The sequence below is a fragment of the Triticum dicoccoides genome, chromosome 2A (genome assembly GCF_002162155.2).
Source record: "Triticum dicoccoides isolate Atlit2015 ecotype Zavitan chromosome 2A, WEW_v2.0, whole genome shotgun sequence".
Taxonomy (NCBI): domain Eukaryota; kingdom Viridiplantae; phylum Streptophyta; class Magnoliopsida; order Poales; family Poaceae; genus Triticum; species Triticum dicoccoides.
In genome coordinates this window covers 665,605,758-665,615,104 of record NC_041382.1, presented here as the reverse complement: position 1 = coordinate 665,615,104, position 9,347 = coordinate 665,605,758, and the positions used below count along the sequence as shown (strand labels likewise).

Here is a 9,347-nt window from a genome sequence, read left to right as displayed (position 1 = left end):
CGGAGTAGGGGGAGGAGGTGCCAGACGTGCCGAGTGAGGAGGCACCGGAGCCTGTGCCGCCTCCTCTTGAGCACGCGCACCCACCGGCTCGTCCTGGATCACAATGGGAGCCATGGCCGACCCTGGAGCAGGGAGGGCGAGGACCACCTCGTGAGATCTGAGCGCTGTTGCGCTCATGGCAGGGGATAGCGGGACGGTCTCGAACGAGGTGAACGCCGCCCACTTCCTCGCCGCCGCCCTCACCGGCAACTCTACCTGGTCCATCGCCCACAGGAGGATCTCCAGTGAGTGCCTACGCCTTGCCCGCTCAAAGAGTGACTTCTCCTCCGCCTCCGTCAAACCATCTCGAATCGCACACGCTTCCGCGTACATCTCCTCCTTGCTTCTGTACCAGGATTCGATCTCGCACAGGCGAGCTCGCTAGCGCGCATCCCCGCCCGTGAACCGCTACAACTTCTCCTCTTCGATTTCCACCATCTTCTTCTTCGCTCGAATCTGGAGGAAGGAAAGCAGCCGCATCGCACTGGTTGAGCGAGGGGATGAAGTGGAAGATAGGGCGCACTCACCTCGCCCTCTACCTGGATTTAATCCCTCGCCACCCTCGCAATCACCATGGAAGACTCCCGAGGTGCTCTCCGCGCTGCACTGCGCTCCTTCGATGCGTACAATGTGACACGGGAAAATAACCGTGGCATACGGAGCCAAAACCTCTCTTCGACATGTACGGGAGTCCACCATGCAGTCGTGCTCATCCATGAGCAGCACTCTCGCAGTGTGCGAGCAGTGCCTCGTGTCGGGGAACGTAGTAATTTCAAAAAAATCTCTATGCACAGGCAAGATCATGGTGATGCATAGCAACAAGAGGGAAGAGTATCGTCCACGTACCCTCGTAGACCATAAGCGGAAGCGTTATGGGAACGCGGTTGATGTAGTCGAATGTCTTCATGATCCGACCGATCCAAGTACCGAATGCACGGCACCTCCGAGTTCAGCACACGTTCAGCTCGATGACATCCCACGAACTCCGATCCAGCAGAGCTTCACGGGAGAGTGCCGTCAGCACGATGGTGTGATGACGGCGATGATGTTGCTACCGACGCAGGGCTTCGCCTAAGCACCGCTACGATATGATCGAGTTGGATTATGGTGGAGGGGGGCACCGCACACGGCTAAGGGATCAATCATCAACTTATGTGTTCTAGGGTGCCTCCCTGCCCCCGTATATAAAGGACCAAGGGGGGAGGCCGGCCGGCCCTCCTAGGGCGCTCCAGGAGGAGGAGTCCTCCTCCTAGTAGGAGTAGGACTCCCCTTTGCTACTCCTACTAGGAGGAAAGGAATGGGAAGGGGAGAAGGAAGGAGAGGGAGGAAAGGAGCAAAGGGGGGCGCCCCCCTAGTCCAATTCGGTTTGGGCTAGGGGGGCCGCGCGCCCTGCCTCCTCTCTTCCACCACTTGGCCCATGAGGCCCAATACTTCTTCTCCGTGTTCCCGTAACTCCCCGGTACTCCGAAAAATACCCGAATCACTTGGAACCTTTCCGATGTCCGAATATAGTCGTCCAATATATTGATCTTTATTTCTCGACCATTTCGAGACTCCTCGTCATGTCCCTGATCTCATCCGGGACTCCGAACTACCTTCGGTACATCAAATCACATAAACTCATAATACCGATCGTCACCGAACGTTAAGCGTGCGGACCCTACGGGTTCAAGAACTATGTAGACATGACCGAGACACGTCTTCGGTCAATAACCAATAGCGGAACCTGGATGTTCATATTGGCTCCTACATATTCTACGAAGATCTTTATTGGTCAAACCGCATAACAACATATGTTGTTCCCTTTGTCATCGGTATGTTACTTGCCCGAGATTCTATCGTCGGTATCTCAATACCTAGTTCAATCTCGTTACCGGCAAGTCTCTTTACTCGTTCTGTAATGCACTATCCCACGACTAACTCATTAGTTGCATTGCTTGCAAGGCTTATAGTGATGTGCATTACCGAGAGGGCCCAGAGATACCTCTCCGACAATGAAGTGACAAATCCTAATCTTGATTTATGCCAACTCAACAAGTAGCATCGGAGACACCTGTAGAGCACCTTTATAATCACCCAGTTACGTTTGTGACGTTTGGTAGCACACAAAGTGCTCCTCCGGTAATCGGGAGTTGCATAATCTCATAGTCATAGGAACATGTATAAGTCATGAAGAAAGCAATAGCAGTAAACTAAAATGATCAAGTGCTAAGCTAACAGAATGGGTTAAGTCAATCACATCATTCTCCTAATGATGTGATCCCGTTTATCAAATGACAACTCATGTCTATGGTTAGGAAATATAACCATCTTTGATTAACGAGCTAGTCAAGTAGAGGCATACTAGTGACACTCTGTTTGTCTATGTATTCACACATGTATTATGTTTCCGGTTAATACAATTCTAGCATGAATAATAAACATTTATCATGAAATAAGGAAATAAATAATAACTTTATTATTGCCTCTAGGGCATATTTCCTTCAGTCTCCCACTTGCACTAGAGTCAATAATCTAGATTACACAGTAATGATTCTAACACCCATGGAGCCTTGGTGATGATCATGTTTTGCTCGTGAGATAGGCTTAGTCAACGGGTCTGCAATATTCAGATCCGTATGTATCTTGCAAATCTCTATGTCTCCCACCTGGACTTGATCGCAGATGGAATTGAAGCGTCTCTTGATGTGTTTGGTTCTCTTGTGAAATCTGGATTCCTTTGCCAAAGCAATTGCACCAGTATTATCACAAAAGATTTTCATTGGACCCGATGCACTAGGTATGACACCTAGATCGGATATGAACTCATTCATCCAGACTCTTTCATTTGCTGCTTTCGAAGCAGCTATGTACTCCTCTTTACACATAGATCCCACCATGACGCTTTGTTTAGAGCTGCTCCAACTGACAGCTCCACCGTTCAATATAAACACGTATCCGGTTTGCGATTTAGAATCGTCCGGATCAGTGTCAAAGCTTGCATCGACGTAACCATTTACGACGAGCTCTTTGTCACCTCCATCAACGAGAAACATATCCTTAGTCCTTTTCAGGTATTTCAGGATGTTCTTGACCGTTGTCCAGTGATCCACTCCTGGATTACTTTGGTACCTCCCTGCTAAACTAATAGCAAGGCACACATCAGGTCTGGTACACAGCATTGCATACATGATAGAGCCTATGGCTGAAGCATAGGGAACATTTTTCATTTTCTCTCTATCTTCTGCATTGGTCGGGCATTGAGTCTTACTCAACTTCACACCTTGTAACACAGGCAAGAACCCTTTCTTTGCTTGATCCATTTTGAACTTCTTCAAAACTTTATCAAGGTATGTGCTTTGTGAAAGTCCAATTAAGCGTCTTGATCTATCTCTATAGGTCTTGATGCCCAATATATAAGCAGCTTCACCGAGGTCTTTCATTGAAAAATGTTTATTCAAGTATCCTTTTATGCTATCCAGAAATTCTATATCATTTCCAATCAATAATATGTCATCCACATATAATATTAGAAATGCTACAGAGCTCCCACTCACTTTCTTGTAAATATAGGCTTCTCCAAAAGTCTGTATAAAACCATATGCTTTGATCACACTATCAAAACGTTTATTCCAACTCCGAGAGGCTTGCACCAGTCCATAAATGGATCACTGGAGGTTGCACACTTTGTTAGCACCCTTGGGATCGATAAAACCTTCAGGTTGCATCATATACAAATCTTCTTCCAGAAATCCATTCAGGAATGCAGTCTTTACATCCATTTGCCAAATTTCATAATCATAAAATGCGGCAATTGCTAACATGATTCCGACGGACTTAAGCATCACTACGGGTGAGAAGGTCTCATAGTAGTCAACTCCTTGAACTTGTCGAAAACCTTTCGCAACAAGTCGAGCTTTGTAGATAGTAATGTTACCGTTGGTGTCAGTCTTCTTCTTGAAGATCCATTTATTCTCGATGGCTTGCCGATCATCGGGCAAGTCAACCAAAGTGCACACTTTGTTCTCATACATGGATCCCATTTCAGATTTCATGGCCTCAAGCCATTTTGCGGAATCTTGGCTCATCATCGCTTCCTCATAGTTCGTAGGTTCGTCATGGTCAAGTAACATGACCTCCAGAACAGGATTACCGTACCACTCTTGTGTGGATCTTACTCTGGTTGACCTGCAAGGTTCGGTAGTAACTTGATCTGAAGTTTCATGATCATCATCATTGGCTTCCTCACTAATTGGTGTAGGTGTCACAGGAACCGGCGGTTTCTATGATGGACTAATTTCCAATAAGGGAGCAGGTACAGTTACCTCATCAAGTTCTAGTTTCCTCCCACTCACTTCTTTCGAGAGAAACTCCCTAAGAAATGTTTGTGACTAATGCATCACACATAATATATAAATAGAAGGGCGATGCTAGGCGCCGGCGCACCGGCCGAACGCTTCGGCCGGTCCAAACCCTAGCCGTCAGATCGGCGCGTCCTATCCGTTGGATCTTTATCCAAATCAGGTCGTCTTCTTCCTCTCGTGAGCGCGGGCGAAAAAAGGAACCTCGTCTCGCCGGCCGCACACGTTTCCCCCCTCGTCGCCACCTCCTCGCCTGCCCTCCACGTCTTTGATCGCCGCCCTCGCCGCCCATCTTCGCCGGCCGCCCTGGTCGCCGGTCCCAGCCCTCGGCGGCCATCCTCGTCACCGGCTTCGCCCATGCAACACCCACTCATGCGGTTGTAGCTTCCCGTGGCAACCGTTGTAGCTCCGATGGCGACGACCGGAGCTCACCGGCGTGCTCACCGGTGTGCTCGCCGGCGCTCATCCCCCGCTTGCAACAAAAAATCGAGCGCCCAGGGAGATGACCAGTGTTGCAACCTACGACGAAAAAAGCTTCAACCAGCTATGGGAAAAGTTTCAAATCGTATGACAGAAACCTATGAACGACCAAAGAAAAGTTACAACCGGTGACAAAAAAAAAACTTCATCTGACGACGAAAAAAGCTTCATCCGACAATGAAAAAAGCTTCAACTGTGAAGCCGTAAGCCATGGACGACAAACGAAAAAGCTACAACCGGCCATTGCAAAAGCTACAACCGCATTGAAAATGTCACACGGTCATAGCAAAATGTTGTTACAATTGAAGCATTTCTGTTAGCGGTTGCAACTTTTCTAATTTGCATGGTGTCTAGTTGTAGCTTTCTCTCTCAATGGTTGGAGCTTTTTCCAACTACAGTTGAAGCTTTTCTATCAATGGTTGTAGCTATTTTCTTTTTAGCAGCGCTTGGGCAAGGCTTTTTGTGTCGTTTCGGTTGAAGCTTTTTTCGTTGAAGGTTGTAGCATTTCATGTCAACGGTTGTAGCTTTCCGGCGATGGCGCTGACAGCTTGTAGCTTTCTCAACATCCGGTTGAAGCTTCATCAAGGGGGATGAAGCTTTTTTGTAAACTGTTACAACATGAGGGGGTGCGACGGTTTCTGCAGAAGCCTCTGGTGTTGCTCATCGCCGCCCGGCTCACCGGCGGCGAGGCAGAAGCACGAGGCGTGTGGGAGTTGCAACCGGCGGGAATGGAATTGGTCAACGACCTTGCTGCATCCAATGGCGAACGGGGTGAGATCTACATCCATGGCCGCGCGGGGATTCGATCTTCCATGGCCGACAGCGAGCTCCTCAAGCGTTGCAGTGATGGAGGCAGGAGATGCGGGCATCGGCGCTGTGTGCTGCAACGATGGGCGCAGGAGACGAGGATGGGGCGAGATCCGCGAGATAACGTAGAAGGACTAGTCAACTTGGGTCCACCGTGCCACGTGGTTGCTCGCGAGTGGGTTGCGCGCGGGTTGCGCGTGCGCGCGTGGACTGGACCGGCCGAAGCTTCCGCCGGCACACCATCTCCAAACATTTACCTAAATAGAACCATGTGACGTAAGCGAACGTGAAATCATCACACACACACACCTTTTTCGAGTGAACCGTGTGCTATAAATTGCAGATGTATCGCCCAAATGGACCATGTATAATCCATTTACTATTAGCACACACTTAGTTTAAGCGGCTTGTGTGGGATAAGGGGTGTGCGTGTGTTCAGAGAGCTGCGATCGTTTAAAAAAAATATTGATGCAAAGACTTGTAAAATAAGATAGAAACTTAATGTTTTTATGAAAACAAGATTCCATCGAAGTGATCCATGCCAAAATCCAGAAATAGCCTAGATAAGAGATATCACATATCTTTCTTGTTTATACCGAGGCCACTTAGGCCTGAAATTCCATGAGTAAATTCCTAAGCCCAGACTAAGAACTAACCAGTAACCAGCCAAACTAAGTCTTCGACAGTTCGACTTGCACACCATATACCACTACTAATACTCTGATACAATTGGATCATTCCCTGCCAGCGGCTGCTCAGTGCTCACTACTGAGAGAATGGCAGGCGGCTCTTGTTGGCAGCGCGGCCGCAGAGGATCGCGTTGGTCGGCACGGTGAGCTCGTCGCGGACGGAGTGCGTCGGCGTGTACACCCGGAGGTAGAACTGCTGGCCCAGGTACCTGCGCACCCAATCCTCCGACCTCACGTTCCACATCCCCACGTTGTCCAGCGCGATGAAGATCGCCGTCCACCCTCTCGGATACACCTTCGCAAACCAACAACAAAATAGGTGAATAAAAACACATTGACAGTATTTTGATACCACCACTAAGCATGAATGAAAAGAAAGAAAATCCTACCTGCACCGTGCACCTCGTGACTGCATCCACGAGATTGTAGCCTTTCCTGCTCTCCTCGCTCCACGCCCCCTTGTCCATCCTACGAGGACCAACGAGCAGAATGATCATGGAGCAGAGTATATATACATATGCATCAGTGTCATGATGAATTGATGTGCACGTACCCGACGACGAAGACGCTGTAGCCGTCGAGGTGCCAGCTCTGGACGCTGTCCTCGCTGTTCTCGAACACGACCTCGACGAAGGAGCGGTGGTCGGAGTCCATGACGGCCGTCGCGTTCTTCAGCGCCGCGTCGGCGCCGGTCCCGTTCTGCGTCCCGCTGTGGCTGGCCGCGGGCGCGTCCGGGATGGCGCCCATCCGGTACACGCCGCTGATGTTGTAGTAGTCGGCCAGCTTGAGGGGCGTGTCGGCGTCCACGTACGTCACGCCGTTCACGCCGTACCTCGGCTTGCCGCCGACCTGCCCCGCCGAGTTGGCCAGCCGGATGGTGCGGCTCACGTTGATGGACCCGTAGTGGTACGAGCCCTGCGGGTTCGGCCGCGGCCCGCTCGCCATCAGGTTCGTCCTGCGCGTGGTCACCACAGCAAGCTCAGACCCAAACACGCCGATTATCGTTACTAGAACGGACGGTCGAGACGACGTGATCCGTACCTGATGGAGCGAGCCTGGTTAAGCGAAAAGTCAACGTCGCTCTGGTTCACGGCACGCGGCGGCCCGGAGGCGTAGCCGGTCGAGCCGGCGTAGCGCAGCACGGCGGTGGAGTTGAGGGTGTGGTTGGTGAACCGCGACGAGACGGCGATGTGGTAGCCCCCGGCGGGGCGGTCGGCGGTGAAGAGCACGGAGAGCGACTGGCCGGCGTGGACGTCGAGGGAGGTGTAGGTGTTCTGCACCGTGTGGGTGCCCTCCACCTCCACGAGGGTCACGTTGTGGTCCTGGATCATGAAGTTGAGCGTGCTCCGCAGGCCGACGTTGGAGACGCGCAGCCTGTACGTCTTCCCCTGCTCCACCGTGAAGTTGGCGCGCCCCGGGCCCTTGCCGTTGATCAGGATGGCGTCAGGGGAAGGCAGCAGCTTCCCGTCGTCCAGCATGGCTTGGAGAGCCTGACAAGCAAAACCAAGACGATCGGTTACACGCACCAAAACTGAAATGAGCCGACAGATGAGTGCGTTTCGTGCAAGCCAACGCCTTGCTCGGTGACATACGTACCTTGTGGGTGGTGTTGTACCAGTCGCCGATGAGCACGGTGAACTCGTCGGCCGGCGGGGGGAAGGGGACGGGGATCCGCGGGCGGCTGTTGATGCGGATGGCGCCGAAGCCGCCGGCCGCCTTGTGGAAGGCGAGCGACGGGAAGTAGAAGAAGCTGCCGATCTGGTCCTTGGCCTGCATGTGGTACGTGTAGTTCTGGCCCGGAGGGATCGGGCAGTTGGTGCCGGACACGCCATCCTGCCACGAGTTCTTCCTGTGCTGGATCCCGTTCCTGTTCATGAGTATCCGTGTTACGTTACTTTTGCCTTTGCGCAAACGATGGATAAAAGTGATTAACTGATTAATGCTGCAGGTAACTTGTTTGTACTCGCGAGATATCCGGAGAAGTGATATGAGATATATCTTGCAGTAATTAAGTACTACCAAATTAAGCACGAATAGGATACATCGTGATGCATGTAACAGAATTACTTCTCTGTGTTTGCAATTGACAGTTTAGGAATTTGGCATGCATCTATTTATGTTCAGTGACCTGCTGATCGCCGTTTCAAGATCAGATGCGTTGCAAAGCTTAAACGAGACGACGCTGCGCGACTTGAGTGCTACTACACGCAAACAAACCTCCCCTTTTAACGGCCGCTTTTTTTGATCTGGACGACACCGTAAACTAATGCAGATTAAAGAAACTAAACTTTTTTTAGGGGGAAGAAACTGAACTGATGCAAATTAAAGTTGTCCAACGATGTTAGAGCTAGTAAGCTAAAACCGATCAAAAACCAGAAGGAAGTAATTAATGCAGATTGAACCGGTGCATGCAACGCTTAGGAAGAATGTCTCGAGCAAGCTAAAAAGAACTTGCCATGAAAGCAGGAACGGCTGCGGCAGCCGGTTGCGCACGTTGATGACCAGGTTGTCGTTCGTCTGGCAGTCGATCTCCGGCCCCGGAAACTGCCCGTTGATCAGAATACCCTGCAGATCAAAAATCACACGTCGTCGCAGTTAACCTCAAACGCAGCGCAGATTAGAGCAGCAATAGCTAGCTAGGCTCAAAACTATGTATATGCACCTGCTGCGGAACTCCTCCGAGCGGGTTGATGTCGCCATAGGTGACCTCCCAGTCGAAGAACCTGTAGGGAGCCTCCGCCTGCGCGGAGAGAACGAGGGAGAGGACGCACGCGAGGGCAACCACTGCCGCCGCCGCCGCCATCTCGACCTCCGAGGGGCAGGAGACGAGACGAGATGGGATGGCGCGGAGAAGAGATATGGATGGATAGATGGCTCCGCGGGAGTAGAGATGGAGGAGGCCTGGTGGGCATTTATAGACGGCGGCCCCCTCCCGCGCCGTATAGATGGAAATCCGTTGGGATATATCTCGAAATATTTTTGAATCTGTTAC

General features: G+C 51.0%; 1 pseudogene; it reads right to left on the bottom strand.

Moving 5' to 3' along the window:
* Positions 1-6,198: 6,198 nt before the first annotated feature.
* Positions 6,199-9,347, bottom strand: part of LOC119356080 — a 3,868-nt pseudogene continuing 719 nt past the window's right edge.